The 7526-nt window shown below is 62.2% G+C and overlaps 1 protein-coding gene across 1 annotated transcript in view; it reads right to left on the minus strand.

Moving 5' to 3' along the window:
• Nucleotides 1-7089, minus strand: part of RARA (retinoic acid receptor alpha) — a 38311-nt gene extending 31222 nt beyond the window's left edge. The window contains exon 1 of the mRNA XM_003131474.6: nucleotides 6833-7089. The gene's annotated coding sequence lies outside the window, so the exon portion shown is untranslated. The remainder of the gene's footprint in view (nucleotides 1-6832) is intronic.

Consider the following 7526-nt stretch of genomic DNA (forward strand, 5'->3'; position numbering starts at 1 on the left):
GGGTGGGGGACAGGGACTCCAGCCCTGGCACAAGCAAAGACCCGGCCCCTGTGGACCACCCCCACCCTGCCAGGAGCTGGCAGAACAGGGCAGGGCGGGACAGGGCAGATTTCAAATCAGAACAGTGGGCTGGAACTATTTATAAACTTCCTAGGAAAACACACACACACACACACACACACACACACACACACGAACACGAACACGAAGCCACGACCTCTCCCCTCCCCGCTGCTCCTCAGATCAGCAGAGTGATGCACGTTACTCCCTTTCCCCCCTTTTTTCCAGGGCCCCTCTCTCCTCCCCGGCCACTCTGGTCCTCTGTTTACCTTTTGCCCACCAGACTCTGGGCTGCAGGAAGCCAGCAGGGCCAGCCTCCTCCTGAAAGAAACCACCCCCCCTGCACCCCCTGCCAGGGCTCTAGAAGGACCCGCTGGGTGAGGCAGGGACAGGTGGAGGGTACCAGCCCTCAGAGGGCCCGGGCCTGCCTCACTGGAGCTGGGACCTGTTACAAATTCTGTCCCACGCATGCGCAGGCCCCGAGCACAACCTGGGGGACAGGCAGGGAGGGCTGAAGTTGGCATCTTGCCTCGGGGCGCTGTCATGGCCCCCACTGCCTCAGGACGCAGCACCCAGTCCCAGAAGGGTGGGTCTGATGCCTCCCCAGCTTGGACAGGGCTGCCTGGCCTCCACGTGCCACATTCCAGCAGTGACTGAATGCCAGGCAGCAAGGGCAACTGGACAACCCAAGTCCAGGCCAGGCCAGGATCTGGGAGGAGGAAGTGGTGGGGGGGTGTCTCTGCTGGTCAGGGCAGTGTCCCAACTCCTGCACCCCAACCCCCCCGACCCCCCTCCCAGGAGACACGCTCAGGGCCTCCGAGGCCCAGGGTGGCTGAGGGGCCCACCTGGCACCAGAGCTGAAGCCTCCCTCCCAACACAGGCGTCTCTCAGAGCCTAGCAGGTGAAAGGGCAGAGGGCAGCCCAGGCCTCAGGGAGAGGGAGCGACCCACGAGGAAGGAAGAAAACAGGAAGAGGAAGAGATGAGGCTGCTGAGGCCAAAGCCAGACCACAGGCGAGTGTGGACCACACAAAGGCAGCCCTGTGCCGGGTGGGGGACCAAAGGGGCACAGACAAACGGGGACCCCCCAGCTTGGAAACCACCGTCCTTACAACCAGCCTGGCACGGGGCTTTCCCCACCCCCACCTTGGCAGCTGCCCCCTCACCCTGTCTCCCTTCTCCACTGTGCAGGAAGCCCAACGCACACAATGGCGAGGCTGGTGACGGCGGGTGTGTGTGTGTGTGTGTGTGTGTGTGTGTCTGGATCACACGGAGCAGCAGCTTCGTGCGTGTATGTCTACGTGGGGGTGTGGAGTGCAAGGCTACAGCAAGTCACCCCCAACCCCTCAGACCTGCCCGGAGACTGCCAACTGTCAGCAGGACAAAGTGCTACCAGCCCCCTCCCAGCAGCCCTCCCTAGGGACCCAGGCTGCAGGGAAGCCGGGAACGCCCCCCCCAACTCCTGCCTCAGGATATCCTTTTGGCTCTGACCCCAGACCAGGCCTGAGTCAGACTGTGCCCCGCCCCAACCCCCCCCATCCATCGACCCCCTAGGAACTTCCTACTCCACACCCGCCTACTCCCTACTCCGTTGGGGCCAGAACTAGGGGAATCTCTTTCCCTCTCCATCCCTAGCAGAACAGGGAAGCCCACCAGGGGGTGGGGAGAAGGGTCACCGAGTCCCAGAGGCAGGCTGCGTGTGGAGGGGAGCAGAGGCTCTGCAGATCACCACCTCCCCACCCCCAAAACACGCAAAACCAGGGGTCCTGCCCAGGGCCCCTCCCTACTCCAGCCTGGACCCCAAGAAGCCACAGAAACTCCCGGGGCGGGCGGGGCGGGGAGGGAAAGAGGTAGTGTCCCTGGGAACACAGGTTGGGACGAGGCTCCAAGGCGAGGACAGGGAGCAGAGGTTCTCGAGACTTTCGGGGCTTTCGGAGGCAGCGGGACCCAGGCTGGAGGGGACCAGGTCTGCACAATCAGTCAGACTCACAGTCAGTCACAGCCAAGCACAGCCAGACGTGGTCACAGTCGCCCCAACACTCAGTCTGAGTAGGTGGCTGCAACTCCTTCCCACAGACAGAAGTCTGGGGGGCCCTGGGGGATCTGGGGCATCAGAGACCACACACACTCAGCCTGAAACAGCCCCCTGGGCAGCCCCCCCCCAGGCCTCCTCCCAACTGTGGGTCTAGGGGAGGGGCAGCTCCCTCCCCACAAGAACCTGGGTAGTGCCCAAGGCGGCCATCTCCATGGCAACCAACAACAAACATCCCGGGAACCACAGTGGGACAGGAAGTGGCAGCCACGTGACAGGAAGACATTTTTTTTTCAGTGTGTGCTGGGGGGGGCGATGAAAATTGTTAGCAACCCCTGGGGAATCAGCTGTTCCCTAAGTTTCCCCCACTTGAAATTGGAGGGAAGAGGGGCCGCTGGGAAGGTGGCCTTCCCCGCCTCCCCTCCACAGTGTGCAGGGTTGGTCACAGGGCTGACGGGCCCTCCATTCTCGCCTGCCACTCACGGTCCCCCCCCTTGGTCCCCCTCCCTTCCACTTCCTGCCGTGACTGGAGATCAGAGAACTCCCCACCGCAGCTTCCCCTTCTCAAGTCTCGATTCCTGGGCTGAAGGTTTCACTGTGGGGCGAGGGACACAAGGAAGGAGGGCTGGGGACCTGCGGTAGGACCCAGGGGACAGATGCTCCCGGGGAGGGGCCAGGAGGGAGCTACTCCAAGGTAGGTGTGGTGTGTATACACAGGCACACAGAGAGTGGGTCACAGTGACACACCACCGGGCGCAGTGACACGGAGACTGCCTGACCTCAGGCAGCTCTGGGGGCGGGGGAGGGGACCAGAGCCACTGGATCTAGCCCTGGCTCGTCCCACTCCAGCCGGGTCCTGAGCCTCCGGGTGCATCTCAGGCAGGCAAGGTCCCAACCGTGCCCAGCCCCCACTGCCTCTCCTGGGCCTTTTGTGCTGAGGAATCCCCCTCCCTACTCCAAGGTGCCCGCCCAGACGAGGGCACCTTGGCCGGAGGTGGGGGGAATGGAACCTCCCTCCACCCCCCTCCCCTTCTCTGCAGATGTCCCAGACTATATTTAGCTCAAACCGGGCGGCCAGCCAGACCCAGACTCCCCACTGGCCCGGAGCTGAGCTCCCAGTTTTTATGCAATTAAAACATTAACAGAGAACCGCCCCCATCCACACATCCCCACGCCCCCCATCCCCGCAGCAGTGCTCAGGAAACTTGAACAGGGGCGGCCCAGTTCCGCAGTCAGTGATGGAGGTGGGGGGGGGTCGTTCTAGGCAAATAGCAGTAAACTCGTCCCCTTGCCCATCTCCCAGGCCCTGCCCCCACAGTCGGGATAGGGACATCATCCGGGAGATCAGGTTGACACTTGGGGGGGGGCAGGCTTTCCTTGTTCCGGGGCGGAAGGGAAAGGCATATCCAGTGGGTGGGGGGTTGCCTGGTTGCAGAAATTCCACCTGTCATTTTGCAGCCCCCCTCCCTGGCCAGCTCCAGTTACAGGGCTGGGGGTTGGCAACAGGTGCTGGTCAGGCTGGCAGCAGTCTAATCCCCCACCGGCTCCCCAGGCTGACACTGGTGCCTGGAGGTCCCGGCAGGGGGCCCTGGGGGGCAGGATGCTGGCGGGGGTGGGGTGGAAGGTGGGCAGCCCAGGCCCCTTCTGTAAGACCTGGGCCTGTGGACTCTGCAATGTGTGTTGGAGGGTCTGGGGAAGGCAAAACCTTAGTTCCAAGGCACCTATTTCATTTCCCCACGATGCCAGGCAGGCGGGCTAGAGTGTGGGAGGTCTGTCTGCCTGCCTCTTCCTCCTCCTCCTCTCCAAATTCCAGGAACAGGCCAGGGAGGCTCCAGTTGCGGAGAGAGAACTCAAGCAGGCGGGCCCAGCTGGGGGGGGTGGGGGCGGGGACTGGAGCGGGAGGCCAGATCCAGACGGAGCCAGAGACACCCACACCCAAGCCAGACGGGACAGACACACCGACACTGACACATTCTCACACTCTGGGCCTGGTCCCCCCATGCCAACCACCCTGCAAGGACACCCAGACTCCCTCTGCCAATCCAGCCAATCCCCAGAACACTCCCTGGACACACAAGGAGATCTGGGCCCTCGCCCCAACCCCACATCCCCCCACAAGCCCTGTGGGCTCCACACAGCAGCCAGAGGGTGGAGAGGGGAACAGAGGGAGGAAAGACAGCAGGCGGCCGAGAGGACGGGTAGCCAAAGCCCTGGGAACCAGGGTATCATTGGCCACGCTCTTTTCCCAAAAACCCAGTAAGTCAAGACAATCCTGGCTGTCTTGCCAGGGGCCCTGCCAACTTCCCACACTCCCCAAACCACCACTACCAGCAAGGGCGTGGGGTGCTGGGCGAGTGCTGCTTGCTCCATTTACTCTTCACGGGGACAGCACGACCTTCCCCAGTCCCCGAGAGTGCTCCTAAATGGACCGAGAGTGCTCCTAAATGGACCCGGCAGAGTCCCAAACACACCCACCCATGCAGCACCGTCTAGGTCCTGCCCTGCTCAGGCCACGCAGAGGACAGGGAACTGGACGCTGAGGTTTTACCTGTGGGCAGTCCCCAGCCTGTCACAGAGTTCTGAGGACCACGCCACCTAAGACCCTCAGATCTGAGCAAGAAGTTGCGGGGGAAGGGGTCCAGCTTCCAAGACCAAAGGATTTAGGGGAAGGGGAGCTAGTTAACTGGGGTCTGGGTCAATGCCCTCAAAACAGACCGGAAGGGCCATGCAGACAAGGCCCTTTCCCCCACAATAGACAGGGTGGCAGGAACCACGTCATGGCACATGTGGGTGACTGTGCCCGGCGGGGGAGGCATGGGGGTGATCAGGATGGGGCTGCCCACAGCTAGCTTCCTGCCAGGCTGCCACATGGCTGCAAGTAGGAGGGGGTCCAGAGAGGTTTCCCAGATGGAGGCAGGGGCATTTAGGGTCAACAAGAAGGATGGGGATTTAGGGGCTATAAGAGGAGGTGGCCAGGATTAAGCCGTTCCAAGCCCAGGTTCTTCTCAGCACTGCCACTGCATCTGTCTCACCCTCGCCAGTCTGGCAGGGAATGTCCTGAGGTGACCACCTCATGGGCATTTATTCATGCCCTCAAAGTCCCTCCAAATCCAAGATCCCGAGCTCCCAAGGCCTACGAAAGTCTGACCCCAGTGACGGTGACTGCTCTGTTTCAGAACCAACATGGCCCAGACACTCAGGAAGAACTCAGGTCCTCGCCGCCCCTCCCAGTGCACCAACATCTTTCAAAGCCACAAACTCCCTGACTCCACAACCACCACCCTCCTGCTCCCTCCTGCTCCAAATACTCTTTCTCTGGTTCCCTCCCCCAGACTCATCTCCACCCCTCCCAGGGGAAGCCCCAATGCTCCAAGCCACCCCCACTGCCACCTGGGGCTTCCCCGGCCCAGCCTCCCCATCAAGCACAAGGCCGTGGAGGAGAATCTGGGGCTTGAGCCCATTTCCTAGCAAGACTTGGTGTCCTTCCTGAACCACTTCCCCCCAAACACCCCGGCCCATGACCACGGCAGCCAGGCAGCCAGGGAAGCGGACAAGAGACTTCACTGAATCGCCTAACCAGGAAACTGGAGGAGGATGGCGGTCAGGAGCAGAAGTGAGGGTTGGGGGTAAGAAGCAGGGGGTGGGGGTGGGGTGGGGGAGTGTTTTCAGGAACAAGGCCCCTGAGAACATACACGGTACAACATACACGGTACACAGGCACACAGGCACACATGTGCACACGTCTCCCAGGCAGAAGGCAATCTGGTTACAGAAGAGGGAGCTGGCAGTTGGTGGAGGCCCAGGGTACCCCTCCACGCCAGCACAAAGGCATGCTATCCAAGGTAGGCTGGACAGTGGACAAGTGTCTCCAAGACTGGGGGCTTTTCTTGTATGATTTCCACATGAGCTGGTTCTCATCTCCAGCCTAGTGCACGGCCCCCTTCCCCCAGAGCAACCCGACAACAGGGCCATGCCCGGAGAGGAGAAAGGGCACTGCCAAGCAGATTTTCCAGCTTCCCCCTCCCACATACACATCTGGCTAGCAGCTTCTCCACCTCGTGGGTGGCACCAGGTCCCAGACACCCTGGGCAGAACCAAGACAACCAATCTATTCCATCCTTCTCATACCCCCACAAGCTTCCACAACCCCATGGTGCCTACAAACCCAGAGACATCCCTCCCCTGGCTGCACTGGCTCCCCGTACCCAATTCTGACGGCTCCCCGCACTCCACGGGGGACACCAGCTGAATGGGCCCCGCCTCCCAACTGGCTGCCTCAGATGGGGTGGGCCCCCGGGCTGATTCTCCCCAAACCACAGGGCGGCTCAGATAACAGCAGGGAAAGAAGGAGGGGGCTAGTCCGTTGGGCATCTGATCTCTCCCCAAACAGGTTTGAAAATCTTTTTGTTTTGTTTGTTTGTGAAGAGAAAAAGCGAGAGAGAGCAGGAGTTCCCAGCGGCGGTTCTGCCACAGCTCGGACGCCTGAGACACGCGCGGCAGACGGCCCCAGACGCCTCACGGCTGCGCGCGAAGACACGGGCGCAGACAGACTCACAGACGGGGCTCCCCCACCCCGAGCACGGCGGCGGCGGGTTGGGAAGCCCAGGAAACCCCAGGTGGCCGTCCGAACCCGCCCGGCACTGGGTCTCTTCCACCCCGCGGGTCCTATCAGCAGCAGACCGAGGGGCGACGATGCCTGCGAGGGCCCGGGGCTCTCCAAAATCCCCGGGGGGAGAGGTTACCTCGCAGTGGGGGGGGACGCAATCCGTCCCGGTCGCCCGCGGGCACAGCGTCTGCCCTGACCCTGCGCCTTGGAGCCGCTCCGCGTCAGGGGTTGCGGGGTCCAGGGAGACGACCAGTTGGGGGGGGCCGCGGCTCAGGGGCGCGGGGCGAAAGCAGCGGCCATGGCGAGTCACGTGCGGAGGCTGAAACTTTACCCGGAGCCCCAGACTGGGGGGGCGGAGGGTACCGAGCCGCGGGGAGGCCCTCAACCTCCGGTCCGCCCCCGTCCTCCCACAGACCAATCACCATCCAGGGGCGGGCCCACAAGATCACGCCCCCCTTTCTCCCTAATAGACCCAGGGAAAGGGTGAGTCTTAAAGGAGCCGCGCCTAGCAGAAGCTGGACCGTGGGAATCTGGGAGAATCCCTCCCTCTGCCCCCAAAGGAGAGACTCAGGGCGAGGAGGCGAAGAAGTTCTGCGCGAAGAACGGAAAGAAGGCTCAGTGGAGAAGGGACGGCAATGTGTGGTATCACACTCCCTTCCCTCCGACCACACACACCCACACTCACAGGGGCAAGTATCTCACACACACACACCTCTTGCACCTAAGCCGGGGTTACACAGACACACACACACACACACACAACCTCTTGCACCTAAGTCGGGGTTACACACACACACACACACACACCCTGATGGCACCTAAGCCGGGGT

The sequence above is a fragment of the Sus scrofa genome, chromosome 12, assembly GCF_000003025.6.
Source record: "Sus scrofa isolate TJ Tabasco breed Duroc chromosome 12, Sscrofa11.1, whole genome shotgun sequence".
Lineage (NCBI taxonomy): Eukaryota > Metazoa > Chordata > Mammalia > Artiodactyla > Suidae > Sus > Sus scrofa.